A 7838-nucleotide genomic window follows, 5' to 3' on the forward strand; every position below is an offset into this window, starting at 1 on the left:
AGATGGCCAGTGGCTAAGAGCGATGGATGCTCTTCTAGAGGAACCAGGTTGGATGGTGGACACCTACATAGAAGCCGACAACCATCTGAAAGCCCAGTTCCAGGAGATCCAGTGCCTTCTTACAGCCTCTTTGGGCACAGGGGCAAAACAAAAAAACAAAAAACAAACAAACAAAAAAAAAAAACAGCCCAGTATTGGTGGCACACACCTTTAATCCCAACACTTCGGAGGCAGAGGATCTATGTGAGTTTGAAGCCAGCCTGGTCCTCAGAGTGAATTTCCAGGACAGCTAGGGCTATAAAGGTGGGGGGGAGCTGGCGAGATGGCTCAGCGGTTAAGAGCACTGACTGTTCTTCCGAAGGTCCTGAGTTCAAATCCCAGCAACCACGTGGTGGCTCACAACCACCTGTAATGAGATTTGATGCCATCTTCTGGTGCGTCTGAAGTCAGCTACAGCATACTTATGTATAATAATAAATAAATCTTAAAAAAAAATCTACAATCAAGCTCATTGCAGTGGCTCAGCCCTTGAGAAGATGAGGCAGATAAAATCCTCAAGTTCAAGGCCAGCCTGTGCTACAATGTGAGACCTTGTCACAAACAAACAAACAAACAAACAAAAAACAATTCCTGAGGAAGAGTTCTCTTTACAATGTATGTCTCCATTTGTTGCGGGGGTCAGGGGATGTACATGTGTTCCCATGCCAACAGAGATCACAGGTGTCTTATCACTTGGAGCTGGGGTTACAGACAATTGTGACCCATAGAATGTGGGTGCTGAGAATTGAACTCAGGACTTTTGGAAAAGCAGTCAGTGCTCTTAGCCACTGGGCCATCTCCCCAACCCCTGTATGTTTTCTCATTTTTATTATGCAGTCCTGGGCCTTGCTTTGTAACTGGGTCGCATCCTCAGCCTTGCTGTAGATTTTTATCTCTGTGGAGGAGGGATAATTTTCCCTGTTTCTAAACAGCCGTCCTGCAGGTGTCTAGGATGCTATTCTTTTGAGTTCCTATTGCTATATAACAAATTTACACAAGGCTAGTGGCTTAAAATCGTACCCATGTCTCAGGGCTGGGGATGTAGCTCAGTACAGTCCTTATCTAGCATGCATGAAGCCCTAGCTTTTATCCCTAGTGAGGAATAAGCCAATGCCTTTAGTTCAGGCACTCCAAAGGTGGAGAGAGGAAAATCGGAAGTTCAATCATTCTTTGAGTTTGACCAGGATGAGCTACATGAGATCGTGTCTCAAAAAACAAACAAAACCCTATACCCACATGTCAGTTATAATAAATGAGTATCTATGTACAGTGTTATATGGCAAAACTTTCCCTGGGTAGACACAACATATGCATCTACTCGCCCCAAATAGGGACCCCACAACAGACCAAAGTATAGATACCACCAATTGGTACTTGGTGAACCAATGAGTTTAATTGGGGTTCCTTACAGGAATATGGGTGAGGGGTCACTTACAAGAGTAGAAATGACTCGAAGACAGCTGCATCACCAAAGCCCAGCCCAGCATGGGTGACAGCTCACAAAACCTGGGACATCTGGAGCACACTGCACAGCCTGCATGTAGCCCAACAGGTTGCAAATATCCTAAGTGATTTTGATATAAACCTCTTCCAGGCAGCTCCTCTGGTTTCTGCTTCTCCCAGGTAGCTGGTCTTGTCTTAGAGTCTTCACTGCAACTTGGCTCTGCTCTCCTAAAACAGACTCTCCATTTTTATTGCTTACTCTGGCTGGACAGGGTGCAATGAATCTGATCAGTTTCAGGGACTTTGTGAAACTCTTTTGTTTCCCCTCCTGCGTAAGAAGCGCCTCTGCTGGATAGAATATTTTGAATATTGGAGTAAACTATTATACAACAATCAGTAATATTAGTAGAATTTCATCATTTTCATGTGCTACAACATATCATATTTTTTTTTATTATGGCACACTTTAGGTTACAAATGCAGGCCATGTGACTAAGCTGGACCCTGAGTTTGGAGCCTTGGTGGATGAAATCCTCGTGAGGCCTCTGAGGTTTGGGATGCTCCTCTAGGCCCTCTGGTTGTTGTCTGCAGAATTCTTGCTTTTGGCTAGATAGCTGAGGTTACCCCCTGTCTCAATGATTCCTGTAGGGACCACTCCCACCTCTTCAAGTCCTTGTGGCATGGTCCCCTCCCTGCAAGCCACAATCCCTCAGTGTGGCCTTTCCTTCTCTGTGTCTTCGTGTCGCTGTCTTCTCTCTTTAAAGCTGGCATTAAGTTCCCCAGGCATTGTTCTTTCTGGACTCACGTGGCCCTCCTGCCTCTCTCCCAAGTGGCTGAACCTACAGGGGCACACTCCTGTGCCCAACTCAAGCCGTCTCCTGCTTTGCCTTGATTTCTTCCTCTTCTCCAAACACCTGGAGGAACCCTGCTTGTGCAGGATCCACCAAATGACCTCTCCAAGATCACCAGTCATAGGAGTCAGAATCACAGTCACCTACATTGGCCTTCGGAATTCAAATGAGAGGAGAAGCTAGGCATGATAGCTCACACCCGAGGTCCCTGCACCTGGGAAGCTAAGACTTGAATTCTAGGACAGCCTGGACATACTAAGATCCTGTTTCACAAAAGAAGCAGCAGCCATGAGGGTCACTGGGGAACATAGACACTACATGTTACATGTTACACAGAGTGGGGACATAAAAATGAAACAACAAATTAAGAGATATTCTAAAGACACACAGCAAGCTGAAGATGATCTGTAATGGTTAATTTTAATTGTTATCTTGACACAATCTAGAATTACCTGGGAAGGGAGTCTCAGTGAGGCATTGTCTAGTAGGTTGGCCAGCACGTATGTCCTTGTGGCATTGTCTTGATTCCAATAATTGATATGGGAAGACCCCAGTCCCATAGTGTCATCTGTCAACTTGATGCTGCCTGAGTTATCTGAGGGACACTCAATTGGAGGATCATCTTTTTTTTTTTTTTTTTTTGGTTTTTCGAGACAGGGTTTCTCTGTATAGCCCTGGCTGTCCTGGAACTCACTTTGTAGACCAGGCTGACCTCGAACTCAGAAATCCGCCTGCCTGCTTCTGCCTCTGGAATTAAAGGCGTGCACCACCACGCCCAGCTGGTCTTAAACATGGCCTGTGGGCATGTTTGTGTGTCATTTTCTTGATTGATGCAGAAGGACATTGTCCACTGGGCAGTATGTCCCTTCAGCAGGTGGATCTGAACTGTATAGAAAAACTATCTGGGCTGGGGAGATGGCTCAGCAGTTAAGAGCACTGGCTGTTCTTCCAGAGGACCTGGGTTCTATTCCCAGCACCCACATGATGCTCAGACCTGTTGGGGTAAACCTCCAGCCCAAATATGCCCTGGCAATGAAAACACAACTCAATTAATATGAATACATGCTGTGCGCCTAGACTGGGCAGATCTACCGCTACACTACATCTTCCACATCTATAACTTGCGGTTTCTCTAGGCCATGTGCTTCTTTTTCTTCTTCTTCTTCTTCTTCTTCTTCTTCTTCTTCTTCTTCTTCTTCTTCTTCTTCTTCTTCTTCTTCTTGTGCTTCTTTTTCTTCTTCTTCTTCTTCTTCTTCTTCTTCTTCTTCTTCTTCTTCTTCTTCTTCTTCTTCCTCCTCCTCCTCCTCTGCATCCTCCCTCCCATTTTCTGTCTTCTCTCCCCCACCTTCCCTTTTATCTGCCCAATCATCAGCTCTCCTTTATTTTACAAATTAAGGTGGGAAGCAGGTTTACAGGAAATCACCTGAGTGTGGACACATTCCTGGTTCTTGTTGGGTCACTCACTGGAGAATAGAATTAACATCAAATATAATTAGCCCCAGGGCTATCCACAACACACACCTGTCTGTAATTCCAGTACCAGGGAGCCTGACACTCTCACACAGACTTGCTTGCAGGCAAAACACCAATGGACATAAAATAAAAATAAGTAAAATTTTTTAAAAAGGAAAGAAAAAAGCTTCCTGACTGACCATGGAAGAGGAAGCAGGCCTGTAAGTGCCACACCCCTCCCTGTTGGGGTTAAGAGCAAATCCAGTATCCCTCAATACCTAGTCCCCTAGCCCAACAACGCCGGGACCCCAAACCACTAGAGGGCGCCTAGCACACGTGCCACTTTGTGGACAAGCGACCCAGGAATAAGGACTAAGTGAAAAGTTTATTCATACTAGGGTGGAGCCCTGTGGCATCCACAAAGCCTTACCGATCTGGATAGTACCCAGTTTGACCTCTATGTATTCACCCAGCTTTGGTCATAAGCCAGGCCTTCAATGCCAGCCACGAAAGATAGGTACCACTCATGTGTGTCTTGACCTCTGCCATGGTTGACTTTGTCTTTCTCAGCCATACCCTGCCTACCCTTCTTTTGAGCATTTAAGTTCCCTTGCACTCAGCTCCCTCACTTAGCAATTCTTCCCCTTGGGAAAGTCCCTGCTTCTCTGTAACAACAGACAATGCAAACAGGCTCTTGGGTTTCATCGCCGGGAAGCGCACCCCTCCCTTTAAATTTTTTTTATTTATTTTATGTATATGAATACACCATTGCTGTCTTCAGACACACCAGAGGAGGGCATTGGATTCCATTACAGATCATTGTGAGCCACCATGTGGTTTCTGGGAATTGAACTCAGGACCTCTTAACCACAGAGCCACCTCTCCAGCCCAGCACCCCCTTTTTATTAACAGTCATTATAGCTGCATACTAGACCATTCCTGATTTCGACAGAAACAGATGTAACTGCTTCCTCAGTGGTCTCAGTGAGCAGGTGGAGGAGCAGTTACAATAGTTACGATAATCCCACTAGGAGACAGTATGGTGGCACATGCTTGGAACTCCAGCAAAACTTGAGACACTGAAGCAGAAAGGTCTTGAGTTCGAGGGCAGCCTGAGCCATCTTAAAACACTGTCTGCTCACTTGAAATAGAAGGAAAAGAAATCCAACAGGTGGGGCTGGAGTCAGTGGTTAGGAGCACTGACTGCTCTTCTAAAGGTCCTGAGTTCAAATCCCAGCAACCACATGGTGGCTCACAACCATCAGTAATGAGATCTGATGCCCTCTTCTGGTGTATCTGAAGACAGTTACAGTGTACTAACATACATAATAAATAAAGATTTAGAAAGAAAGAAAGAAAGAAAGAAAGAAAGAAAGAAAGAAAGAAAGAAAGAAAGAAAGAAAGAAAGAAATACAACAGGTGGACCAGAGCTGAAAGTATATATCTCAATGACTCCGAAATCAGTATCAGTAGTGAAGAGAATGGGCCAGTGCTGAGGTACCTGACACCCAGCTGGGCCCCTCTCACAGAGTGAAGCAGGAAAGCAAGTTAGCCAAGGAACCAATGGGTGTGGCTGGAGAGAGTCAAGGAGGCCCACAGGAAGCCAGAAGAGGATGTGTTTGAATTCTAAAGAAAGGTAGGGAGTGGGGTGGTGGTGGGGAGAGAAGAACTGGGTGGCAAGGCTACTTTCTGTCTGCTCATGGAGTGGGCAAAGGCAGGGAGAGAGTGGGATGCCAGGTCATTTTTCTGTTTCTTTTCTTCCTGTTTCCCCTAGTACTGAGGACGGACCCACAGCTTTGCTCATAGTAGACAAGTGACAGCCCTGTCCTTTGGTGACTAGAATAGAACGATCAGGAACTAGTCAGGATGGAAAAGGGACAGGGGCTACTGTCATAAGCCAGCCCTGGACTTCAAAGTGAGAGAAGGAGCCATAGAACAAGGACACAATTTCCCCAGGGAGGGATGAGCGCAACCCCCCTCCCACAAGACACCCTGGGAAGCATATGGATGGGGAAGCTGCAACCTGTGACCCCAGTACTGCTCTGGCCAGTGTTCTTAGTTCACCTTTGTGACAGATCCCAAGTCTTCATTCCAGATCCAAGCAACTTGTTCTCGATGGTTACAGCTGATCAGTACTGAGCCTTGTTCATTTCACACTCCTCTAGTAAGTACCCTGTGAGATGCTCTGAAGAACACTGTCCACTCTGGCTTCTGAGCTCAAGAGCTCACCTAGTGCTGGTGGCCCAGCCATGGTGAGAGGCAGCCAGGTGCCAGAGGCATGTCCAGCAGGCTGCACAGAGGGATGCGGAGGGAAAGCCATCACCACGCAGGTTAAAGATTAAGGCAAGAAGAGAGGTGGCACATGCCGTTAGTCAGCACTCAGACAGGCAGGTCTCTAATCCTGGTCTAGAGTGAGTTCTGGGATAGCCAGAACTACACAAAGAAACCTGTGTGAATGAATGAATGAATGAATGTGCAAATTGGCATGAAATCTATGCTCTGTGGTGCAAACCTCACAGTCCTGGAGTTTTGGCCAATCGGGAAGAAGGAGGCAAGATGAGGCTGAGTAGGATGAGCCAGGGTGCAAAGGCTGAGAGACTCACGCTAGCCCTCCAGGCTTTGGGCCTCTGCTGCTCAGTCCTAGAGGAGCTGGCATTACCACCAGCACATCAAGAGTTAACATCTGCCTGCTGCAGAGGCCCAGCAGCCTCAGTAGCTCAGAGCTGCCAGTAACTCAGAAGCTGAAATGTGAGAAGTTGGAAGCCAAGGGCAGGATTGGGGAAGGCTGAAGGGAGAGGGGTTCCCTGCTGCTTGAGCCTTGGTTGCTTGGTTCAGGCCCTACCATAAAGCTGCCCCTCCTGCCTCAAGCTAGTGTCTGTAGCACCCACTTAGGGCTATAGCCAGTATCCAACTGTGTTGACCACACATGTCCATACTAAAGATCTATAACAGGGACAATGGGCTGTTTCCTGCAAGACTTAAGAGGACAGGGACATCTCAAGGCTTCAGACCTCAGACCCAGCCTTGAGGCCCCTGCATATAGTGCAGAACAGAGCCGTGGGCAATCTTCCAGGCAACCAAGTCTCTTGCTACTCAAGAGAAACATGAGGATCCCGGGCCCGGGTGCTGGCACACCTCTACACAAGGGTGCCAGGCATGAAGTAAGAGCCAATTAACACAGTGGCTCTCCACCTTCCTAACGCCTCGACCCTTCAATACCCTCATGCTGTGGTGACCCCTACCATAAAATTATCTTTGTTGCTACTTCATAACTGTATTTTGCTATTGTTATGAATTGTAATGTAAATGTTTTTGGAAATAGAGGTTTGCCAACAGGGTTGTGATCCACAGGTTGAGAATCACTGAACAAGAAGCTCAAGGTGTGCCGGGCGTGGTGGTACACGCCTTTAATCCCAGCACTTGGGAGGCAGAGGCAGGTGGATTTCTGAGTTCCAGGCCAGCTTGGTCTACAGAGTGAGTTCCAGGACAGCCAGGACTACACAGAGAAACCCTATCTCGAAAAACAAACAAAACAAAACAAAACAAAAAAAAAACAAAAACAAAAACAAAAAAAAGAAGCTCAAGGTGCAAGGCATAGCTGAGCCTTGGTCTCCATTCTCCCAGCTAATCCTGAAGCCACCTGTGAGTAGAGACTTATTATGACCCCCCCAGTTTACAGATGGAGAATGGAGGTTCAGAAACTAAACACCACACAGCCAGACAGCTGGCAAGGCTGATGTGAAAGTGGGCTTGTTTGACAGGTGGACTCATACCCACCATACCACAGAACAGGAAAGAACCGGGTGGAGATGCTGCTTGATGTCCACTCGGGGAGTGGACAAAGTCGGGGAGACAGTGGGATGCCAAGTCTTTTTTTCTTTTTTCTTTTTTGCCCCCCAATGCTGAGGAAGAACTCACAGCTTTGCTCATATTAGGCAAGTGCCTTACCACTGAGTGACCCCCCCTGTCCTGTCCTGTTCCTTTGGTGACTGGAATAGAATGATCTCTCTATGGGAAACGTGGGTCTATGTGCTCAGTCCAAGAAGGTAAGGA

This window comes from Mus pahari, chromosome 12 (assembly GCF_900095145.1).
Source record: "Mus pahari chromosome 12, PAHARI_EIJ_v1.1, whole genome shotgun sequence".
Lineage (NCBI taxonomy): Eukaryota > Metazoa > Chordata > Mammalia > Rodentia > Muridae > Mus > Mus pahari.